Source organism: Lathyrus oleraceus, chromosome 5 (genome assembly GCF_024323335.1).
Source record: "Lathyrus oleraceus cultivar Zhongwan6 chromosome 5, CAAS_Psat_ZW6_1.0, whole genome shotgun sequence".
In the NCBI taxonomy this organism is placed as follows: domain Eukaryota; kingdom Viridiplantae; phylum Streptophyta; class Magnoliopsida; order Fabales; family Fabaceae; genus Lathyrus; species Lathyrus oleraceus.
Genome location: NC_066583.1, coordinates 243,564,368 through 243,574,664, shown reverse-complemented (window position 1 = coordinate 243,574,664; position 10,297 = coordinate 243,564,368). Strand labels below are relative to the sequence as shown.

Here is a 10,297-nt window from a genome sequence, read left to right as displayed (position 1 = left end):
ACCAAGCATAACAAGCACATTATATCACACAACGCAAGTATACAAACATCAAATATACAAATATATATACGCATAAAAAAGTAGGTTAAACCCACTGAGGACTACTCCCTAGCAGAGTTGCCACTTAATTTCTGTAGCGATAAATTCATGACCATTGAGCTATGGATAAACTTAACGTCAATAAAACCAGAGTCGCCACCGCGCTTTTATTGTTTCCAAAGGAAAAGGGAAAAGTATTAACAAAACCCAAAGATAATAAGTTTTCAAATCAAAACTAATAAAATGCCAAAGATTACAGGTAAGGGGGTTGGTTACACAGAGGGAAGGTGTTAGCACCCAAAGTGTCATAGGTACTCCTAGGGAGCCCTTTTTATGTGTGTATGTGTTTTGGTGTAAAAGATGTTTGAGAAAAATAGAATGTGGGGATGAGAAAAGAATTCATTGATTATATTTTTGTGTTTGACAAGACCTTCGGACTTGTGCCTACGTACCAACATAAAAATGAGGGATCAAAACCTCGTAGTTCGTGGTATCAGTTTCAAAATGAGTGGATTTCTTTTAATCAAAATTTGAGTTTAAAAGAGACACAAAGGGCCCAAAAGTTTGAATGAGTGTTATTTCCTTTTTTATTTTGAAATTTTAAGTCAATATGGTTAATTTCATTTACAAGTTTGATTTAAGAAAAGAGTTTAGAAAAGACAATGGCATAAGGCCAAAGTTTCTAGTTTGCAATAAAGTTTAAGTTTTGAAATCACAAGCAAAGAAAGTTTTTAAAAGAGGGGGGAGATATTTGAAATTTAAGAAATGGGAGGAGATGAAGAGACTACCTTAAGCATAAAATTAAAAGTTAAGAGTTGAAAATATATGATCAATGGGATGCAATCCAATAGACAAGAATGTCATATAGAAAACTCACTTCCCCTTTGGACTTTGAATCAAGCAATAATCAGCAAGCAATTATCAATATCAAGCATCATGAAGATCGAGGCATCAAATAAAGATAGCCACATACAAGCAAGCAAATTCCATAGCTAGAAGTCTTCTTTGTCTTCTCATGTATCATATGAAATACTCTTTGATTAACTCAGAAGAAGATATTAGACACAAGATCAAAATAACAGTTGCATCAAGACCATGTAGAAGATGAATTCAAGGGGGTCCCAATACTTGCATCAGATGAAAGCTCAAATCACAATAACTTGGTCTCATAAATGTTGGCATTAGCCAAGTCCTTTTACTCATGGAATGTTGCCTAATTCTAAGTCCAAAAGTTCAAATCAAATCCAACAGTCCACACAAACATTTTTTAGGGTTTTTGTTGTTTATTAAGTATTTTAAGGTCCTAAGACCACAAACACAAACAAAATATACAAACAAATCTATGCGATCATAATATATGGCTCAAATGAGCAAAGTGAAAATGGAATAAACATAAATAAGTTAAATGATATGTAAAATGACAAATGAAATGATAAATGACTTGAATTTAAATTGCATAAAGTAAATGACTTGAAAAATAAAATCAATATTAATACAAGTTAAACAAATGTTAGTTGATTAGATGTTAGTGATGTTTTGCTTTTCAGTTGATTAGGTCATTCTTTGGAGAACACTCAACCCTCTATTCACAAGCATGGGTCCTTGAACTAAGACATCTTCCAAAGGAAGGAAAAAAGGCCAAGTTTCCACACAATACCATGAAAGGGGGGAGAATTACAATCTCACTTACTAGAATGTTATGCCTTTAGGGTCAAATTTTGCTTTATGTTAAGCAATCGTAATTGGATTTATATAGTAGTCACAACTATCTGAGGTCGGGCAATAGAAATAGGTGATAATGCATGATAGAGATTTGATATGATAAACCAAACTTCTAAAACATACCACACACTAAAAGAAAAGATCAAAAGGATGGACCTATCTCATCCATACTTGTATTGGTTCATCTAACACAAGGTTATTGATGAACCAATTAGCCTTAGGATATTGAGATTTTATTGGTCAATAAAAAGTATGGGAGAGATGGGGATTGAAGATGAAAAGGGAGGGGAGATGAGAGAAACACAAATTGGTCGTGGGAGAAATTTTATCAAATTAAATCCAATGATTTTAACTCAACAAAAGTCAAGTCAACCTTGACCAAGGCCCAAACACATAGTCAAACATCATAAGTCAATAAAAATAGCTCAACATAATTTCTATATAATTAATCAATTAAAAATTAAATTAAAAAATGCATTTAAATTAAACTTAGTTTGGTAAAAACCTAAAACCTCTTCAAAACACCAAATAAACGGTCGAGAGATTTATCCTAGGTCTAACAAGGTCGAAGGACCTTAGACAAAAAAAATTATAATTTTTGAAAAGTCATAAGTATTTTTAAACAATAAAAAATATGCACAAAAATAATTAATTCATGAAAAATATCAAAATTAATCCAAAAAATAATTTTAACTCAGAAAATGAAATAGAGAAAATATTTAAAGATTTTTGGTGAAAGTCCCGTATTTTTTGGATTAAAAATGAAATTAATATGAATTAATCAAAATAAATGGATTAAATCAAAAATCAGAAAATATGAAAAATCAAGGGCCATCAGATTTCCCTCATTAATTGACGTGGAAGATCTGATGGCCACGCGCGTGCTATCCATGGTGGACTTGAGTCAAAGCGCCACACGTGTGGTAATCAAAAGCAAGCGTCCTGATTAAAACGTGGAACCAAGATCAGATGGTCTAAGCAATGCCAACACATCACCGGAGCCCTAGCTCTGGTCATCTTCTCCGGTGATCACCACCGGTTTGGTTCAAGCTCAACTTCATGAAAAATGAAAAGTGAATAGACTAATTTGAAGGAAAAATGCTCAGGAGCACAAATCTGGCCTCAATTTTCTCCAATTCCAAGTATATAAAAAGATACAGGGATTTGAATTTTGAGGATCATGAATTGAGTTGCTTCAGTTTGACCTCAAAGCAACTCAATATTCTTGCCTACATTGATAGAACTTCAAACAACCAAAAATCACAAAGAATTGTGAAGAATTGAGAGAGAATCGAAGAGATGAAGTTTCTGAAAAATCACCTTCGAGTTGATCCAATTTCACTTGATCTTGATCTGGATTTGCTTGCTTTCTCTTCCTCTTGCTTGCCGAAACCAATTGAGATGAAAAGGGAAGTGAATTTCTGGAGTTTGAACTTCCAAACAGAAGATGAAGTTCAAGCTCAATTTCAAGAGAAACCTTCAGAGATTTGATGGCAGTGAGGGTTTGGATCAGTCTAGCAAAGCTTGGGCAGGGTGTCGATGTTAATTCTGAAGCCTTGAGCTTGTTTAAATAGGCAATGAATTTGATTTTTGCACCACTTGAAATTTGGCCAAATTTAGAAACCTCCTTAAATGGGTGCATGAGCAATGATTTAGGTTTAAGGACTAATGTAATCCAACTCCAATTCGTATGCAAAGTGTACTGAAATCATCATGTGGAAGCATATGCAAAGAAGAATGATCATTTGAATCCAAATCTTGCCAAAACACTTCCCATAATGGAGCCATGCGCAAGTCCCTCAATTTTGATCCAAATGAGATGATCTTGGACTTTTTGGAAAGGTGAGATCAAGTGGAACAAATTTCATGTTGAACACTTTTCCATTTGATTCTTGTATCATGATTAATTTTTAGGTGGAAGTTTGGGAAATCAAACATATTTGAAAATTTTCTAAGTCCCAAGTCAAATGTTCAGTTCTTCCACCTTGAATAACTTTTTCTATGGACTTCAAATGAGAAACGTTTCTTCATAAAAGTTGTATCTATTTCAAACTTATTCAATTTGGTCACAAATTTGACCTTATTTAGATTTGGCATGAAGGAGTTATGCATTTTAGAAGTTGAGGAAAATCACTTGTTCAATGGCATTGGTCCAAAGTGACCTATAATGTTTCCTTTTGGAACATGCATTTGAAAGTTGAATTTGAACTTCCTCCAAACATAAAAGTTGAATTAGACATATTGAATTTGATCATGGAATTTTAATGTCTTTCATATCATAAAAATTGAGAAAGTTATGGTCTTGGGAAGTTGACCTCCAAACTAGGGTTCAAACAAAATGACCTATAATCTTTCACCATAAAAAATGACTTTCCAAGCAAAACTAGCTCTTGACCTTAACATGAAAGTGTCTTGGAATGTCACTTTTAGTAACTTTTATCTTGAAATCATTTTCATATGACAAAAATAGTAGGAGATAGGGTCTAGGGAACCCCAGTTTTGACCAGTTGACTTTCCTTGGTCAACCACCATGAACCAACTTGCTAACTTGACATTCTCTTGACTTTTAGGACTCATGAAGGATCATATATGTGTAGTATGATGTGATATGAAGTATCTCTTTAAATATTTGATCAATTTTTAAAGAAACTTGTTGAAGAAGTTACACAAGATACCTAGATGAATTAGGGTTTCCAAGGCAAACAAACTCCAAATTCTTGATGATATCTTGATCAAAATGACATGTGAAGATCATGGGTATCCATATATGATACTTAGAGCCAATGTGAACCATTTCTTGATTTAACTCCTTGTAATGAGGGTCTCAAACTCTAGATATAAGCTTGATAGAGCATGGGTGAGCACACATACTACCTACAAAAGTAACAAACTATACATTGACATATTTTTGGTATTTTGGTTAGTAAATAATGAAAAACAAAGTATGATACAATCAAAAGTGCTCGGTGATCTCTCCCAATGCAACCCCAATAAAATGGGTGGGCGGAGAATGCCAAGGTGTGATCCCAATGTTAATGCATATGATGAGATAACATGAGGGATCTTAGGGTCAAAATTGGGGTCTTACATGTTCCATTGGTTATTATTCATAAAGTTTGCATTTTCTTGGGTGGATCCTCCCATGAGGATCATTTGACAATCTCTATCGGTATGCCCATTAACTCCACATATCTCACAGTAGAGAGTAGCAGGGGAAACTGAAGCAACAAGGACTGGAATAAAAGGTGTGGAAGGTGCGATGCTTAGACTATCTATATTTTTGTAAAGGGCATCCACCTAAGTGTTCACATGGTCAAATACACTAACCTCTAAAATACCATCGGTCTTAAGGGCGGACTTACCTGCAACTTGTCGCACGCTTCCTCATGAGTGGTGGTTTTTTGCCATCTCTTCTATCAAGTTATAAGCTAAATCTTAAGGACAATTCATTAGGGCTCTGCCATAAGCCGCATCTAAGGTAATCCTTGTGGAGTAAAGGTGACCATTGTAAAAGGTATGGATAATCATCCACTTCTCAAGCCCATGGAAATGGCATGGTCTTAACAAATCTTTATAACACTCCCACGCGTCAAACAAAGATTCCCCATCTTCTTTCCTAAAGTTGTTTATCTCATTCCTAACTTAAGCCGTTTTTCTTGGTGGAAAGTATCGTGCAATAAAAACCGCTTTCAATTGGGTCCATGAAGTAATAGAATTGGTGGGCAAGGATTGGAGCCAAGCCCTTGCACGGTCTTTTAAATAAAAGGGAAACAAATGAAGGTGGATGGCGTTTTGGTCAATGTAACACCCTAAATCCCAAAATGTGAAATAATGCATAAATAAAACAAATACACACATAAGGTGTCATTCAAATATAATATACACCTACTCCTTAACATGGATTATTTAAAACATGCATTAGATTGAAAACATGTTATCACATGCTCGCCTTAACATAGGTTCATTGTAGCAGAATAATTGATTTTGAATTATTCTGCAACCAATTAAGTTTATAACATAAAACTTGGTTACGACAATTGACTTCAACATAAATAATCATCAAAATAATAGCAAATAGAAAAACAAAATGTTTGCCCATCCAGTTTTATAGATCAGAGCAACAAAATCTAAAATGAATGCCTAAAGCAAGAAAAAGAAGAACAACCTTTATGCCATCCTTCAGCCTCTAAGAAGCTACTTAGTTACCTGCTCGTGTGTACTTCGACAAGGAGCACATACCCACACAAACAACAAAGGGGTGAGAATACACTTATGATAAGTAATGGTGAAAATTATGCAAGGGTGTCCTAAAACAAACATAAAAAAGTATTCAACATAATTCATTTGCATACATCACCAAACTATTACCAATCACTAACATCAACATAACCATTTCATACATATTCAAATAATGGATGCAATGTACTCAACACCAAGACTCAACAATGAATATGGTACCATCTATGGACAAGTCATGTCAATCTCTCTCTTGAATCCCCATCATAGGACTAGAGTACACCAAATCACTACCATCACCATAGATAATGCTTCATCAATTTCCATATGGAACCAACTACCCGCTCCTAAATCCTCACCATAGGACCAGAGCACACCAAAACTCGTTACTATCACCATAAGAAACGCTTCTTTGATCCCTCAATGGAATTATCTACTCGCTCCTAAACCCATACCACCAGGCCAAGGCACACAAAAACCTGGACCGAAGTCCGTACTCCATGATGCATGATTCACCATAACATGCAATCTCATAAAAAATGATCACCATTAATAAACAACGACATAATTCTCCATACAAAAATGTGAATTAAATCCATAACATCATAATACAACATCGTTCATCTCACATAACACCATTCATGCATAATGTTATAAGCACAACGACAACACACATATTAGTACCCTCACATTATTCATATTTTCATGTACATGTTTACTCTTTAAAGCATCATTATAAGGTAGGTTTATATGTTATCTATCCAACTCTTCAAACCACGCCTCAAAAGGAGTCGTCACGAAACTCAAGTTACACTAAAAATGTTTCACTTGGTACAAAATCCAGGGAGATGCTACGACCCGTAGCACTCCCGAAGCCAAAAAAAACCTTTGAGCACGCCTCTGGTACAAAAACCAAGAGGGCTGCTACGACCCATAGCAGTGCCCCGAAAACTACAATTTTCTCGCGACTTTGTATGATCACTCTTGTTTTTTAGCCATTCATCAAACTCCAAACCCCATATTTTGACTTCTAAAAGTCCCAAAATATACCATACATCATTGTACATGAAAACACGTGAGTTTCTATCATCCTTTAACATCTAAATCAACAATCCCTCATCAATTATCTACCAACTAACATGGATTTGACATGTTTTGTTCATCAATTCATAATAACATAAGAACAACAATCCATACTAACAATTATCTACAAGAACACATAAATTCTACAAAAAAAATAGTACATATTTTTCACATCATTCATCATACAAGTCATGTTATCATAAGCTTTACATCATGTTCATAATTCGTTTAAAAAAAAGGGGAAAAGTTATGAGAACCTAAAGGGGTTAAGGAATTCCCTCTACCCAACATGCAATCTACACCAATATTAGGAGTAACCCCTACCCCCTTACCTTGATTTTCCAGTAAAAATTCCTTAAAGCTCTTCAATGGAGTTTTCTTTTAGCCTTAGCCATTGCCTATTCTCACCACAAAATTATATTTTACGTGAAAACTCTCCAAACCCTCTTACTAACCTTTTTATCATTAACCTAATCTCCCTCAATTAGAGACTTCCAACAATACTATCATTTATTCTCTTATTTACCAATATACCCCTCTTGGCTCTAATTTTATTTTAACAAAATACTACTCTTATTCTCGCTTATTTCTACTATTTCTATTTTATTCCAATAATTTAATTTTAAAAAATAGTTTTATCCTAATTATTTAATAATAAAAAATCTCATTATTAATTATTTTATTATTTAAATAACAAGACTATTCTCTACCAACCAAAAGCATCAAACATTACTGCTCACCACCCGAAACACATAGAAATCAATTTTAAATAATTAAACTCACACAATTTCAATTAAATAAATGAATTATAAAAACAGGGTGTTACAACTCTCCCCCACTTAAATAATTTTTGCCCTAAAAAATCACCTGAAAGAAATAGAGTCGGATATGACTGCCTCATTTGACTCTCCAGTTCCCAAGTCACGCTTCCACCTACTGGTCCTTCCCACATTGCCTTCACCAAGTTATTCTCATTACCATGCAACTCCTTCACTTCTCGATCCTCTATCTACATGGGTAATATCTCAACAGTCAAGTTCTCTCTCACCTGTACATCATCCACTTGGACACATGAGACGAATCTGGAATGTATCTCCTCAATTGAGACACATGAAACACATCATGAAGATTAGAGAGTGGCGGTGGAAAAGCAATATGATAGGCCACCTCTTCTATCCTCTGTAAAATTTGGTACAAACCAACAAAATGTGGCGTGATCTTTCGAGACTTCAAAGCTCTACCAACATAATTACTGAAGTAACTCGCAAAAATGCATGATCCCCCTCTTAAAACTCAAGTGCTTTCCTCCTCTTATCATGGTAACTCTTCTGACGACTATGTGAAGCTTTCATATTTTCTTGGATCATCTTGATCTTTTTAAATGTTTGTTGAATAATCCCTGGTCTCATCACCGCACTCTCATGGGATTCATGCCAACACAGAGGTGTCCTATACCTCGTATCATATAATACCTCAAACAGGTCCACTCCAATACTCGAATGGAAATTATTATTGTAAGTGAACTCAATCAGTAGCAATCAACTATCCTAAGCCCCTCCTTGTTCTACCACATAATCCCTTAATATATCTTCCAAGGATTGAATAGTCATCTTCGTCTAACCGTCTGTCTACGGATGATAAGTGGAACTCAACTTTAGTTTAGTATCCATAGCTTCTTGCAAACTCTTCCAAAACCTTGACATAAATCTCAGATCTTTATCCGACACAATGCTCAGCGAAATACCATGAAGACTAACAATCTTCTCAATATACAACTCAACTCTTTTCTGCAAAGGATAACTGATCTTAATCATAATGAAATAAGTATATTTAGTCAGCCTATCAACAATAACCCAAATGGAATCAAATCCCTTTTTTGTCTTCGACAAACTTGTCACAAAATCCATGGAAATACTATCCCACTTCCACTCAGAAATACTCAACGGCTGCATCAAACCCAACAACTTTTGATGTTCAACCTTCGAGTTCTGGCAAGTCAAATAGGAATAAATAATCTCAGCTACCTCCTTCTTCATTCCTGGCCACCTAAACAACTTCTTCAAGTCTTGATACATCTTAGTGGCGTTAGGATGAATATGCAGACCACTTATATAACCTTCCTCAAGAATACTCTTTTAAAGCTCTGGTACATCTTGTACACAAACCCTGTCTCTAAACCTCATCATACCATTCTCATCAATCCTGAAATAGCCTCCCTTATCTTGATTGATTAACACCAGTCAGTCAACCAATCTGTAAGACCCCAATTTTGTCCCTAAGATCCCTCATGGCATCATATCATAGCATTGCATAAGCCTCAAGGATCATTGGACACCTTGCTTCCTTCCCTGTGGGTGGGATCTTTCTTGAGAGTGGTTTTTGATCACCAAGCATTGCTTGCATTTGTATATCATTGCTTTTCCAAATCATTCATCACATTACATGAAAATTCATCACATGATCATTTGTTCTTTCATGCCCATTTTGGAGGGAAAATGACAAATTTAAAATTGGTGCATTGTATGGACAAAATACCATTGCCGTTGTGTTCATTGGAAGATTTTAGGTGAAATTGATCATGCACATGCTACTGTTCACGTCCAAATGCTCCATGCACCACCAATTTTCATTTTTTGGTCACACACCCTATTTTCACTAATCTCAATTAAACCATGCTTAATTATAATTTGGATGTGATTAGTGGAGCATATATAAACCAAAGCATAACAGAATTTCGGGGATCTTCACAATTTTTAGATCTAAATTCAAGTTCCCTCCAAAATTTTCTCTCAATCCAAATTCAAATTTCTTCCACATAAGCCTTTGATTTTCTTTCATATTCTTGTTCTCTGATCTTCATTTAGTGTAGATCAAGCATTGGATCATTGAATTCGAGCAGAAATCAAGCATACCAAGCTCATGAAGGTGAAGATGGAAACTGTTATTTGAGCAAGATCTAAGCCTCTCCAAGCTCCAATTTCTTCACAAAGCTTCATAACAGTGATAGAGGAGTGGATTTGAATCGTGTCAGGCCTTGAAATTGCTGATTCCAGAAACTGCTCTTCAAGAGGTAGGTTTTTCGAAGCTTTTAATTCTCCAATCTTTTGCCATGATAGTGTAGATCTTCTCTTGCTGATTAATCTGATCTAAATTTCGTGTGAAATGGTTGAATATTGACCGAGTTATGTGGATTTAAAGTTTTGTATGTCATAATGTT

At 35.0% G+C, this 10,297-nt stretch overlaps 1 non-coding gene across 1 annotated transcript; it reads left to right on the top strand.

Moving 5' to 3' along the window:
* The first annotated feature begins 5,298 nt into the window (after positions 1-5,298).
* LOC127089673 (small nucleolar RNA R71) lies at positions 5,299-5,405 on the top strand. The gene has a single exon (XR_007791233.1). It is a non-coding gene; the product is annotated as a small nucleolar RNA R71 (small nucleolar RNA).
* The last annotated feature ends 4,892 nt before the right edge of the window (positions 5,406-10,297 follow it).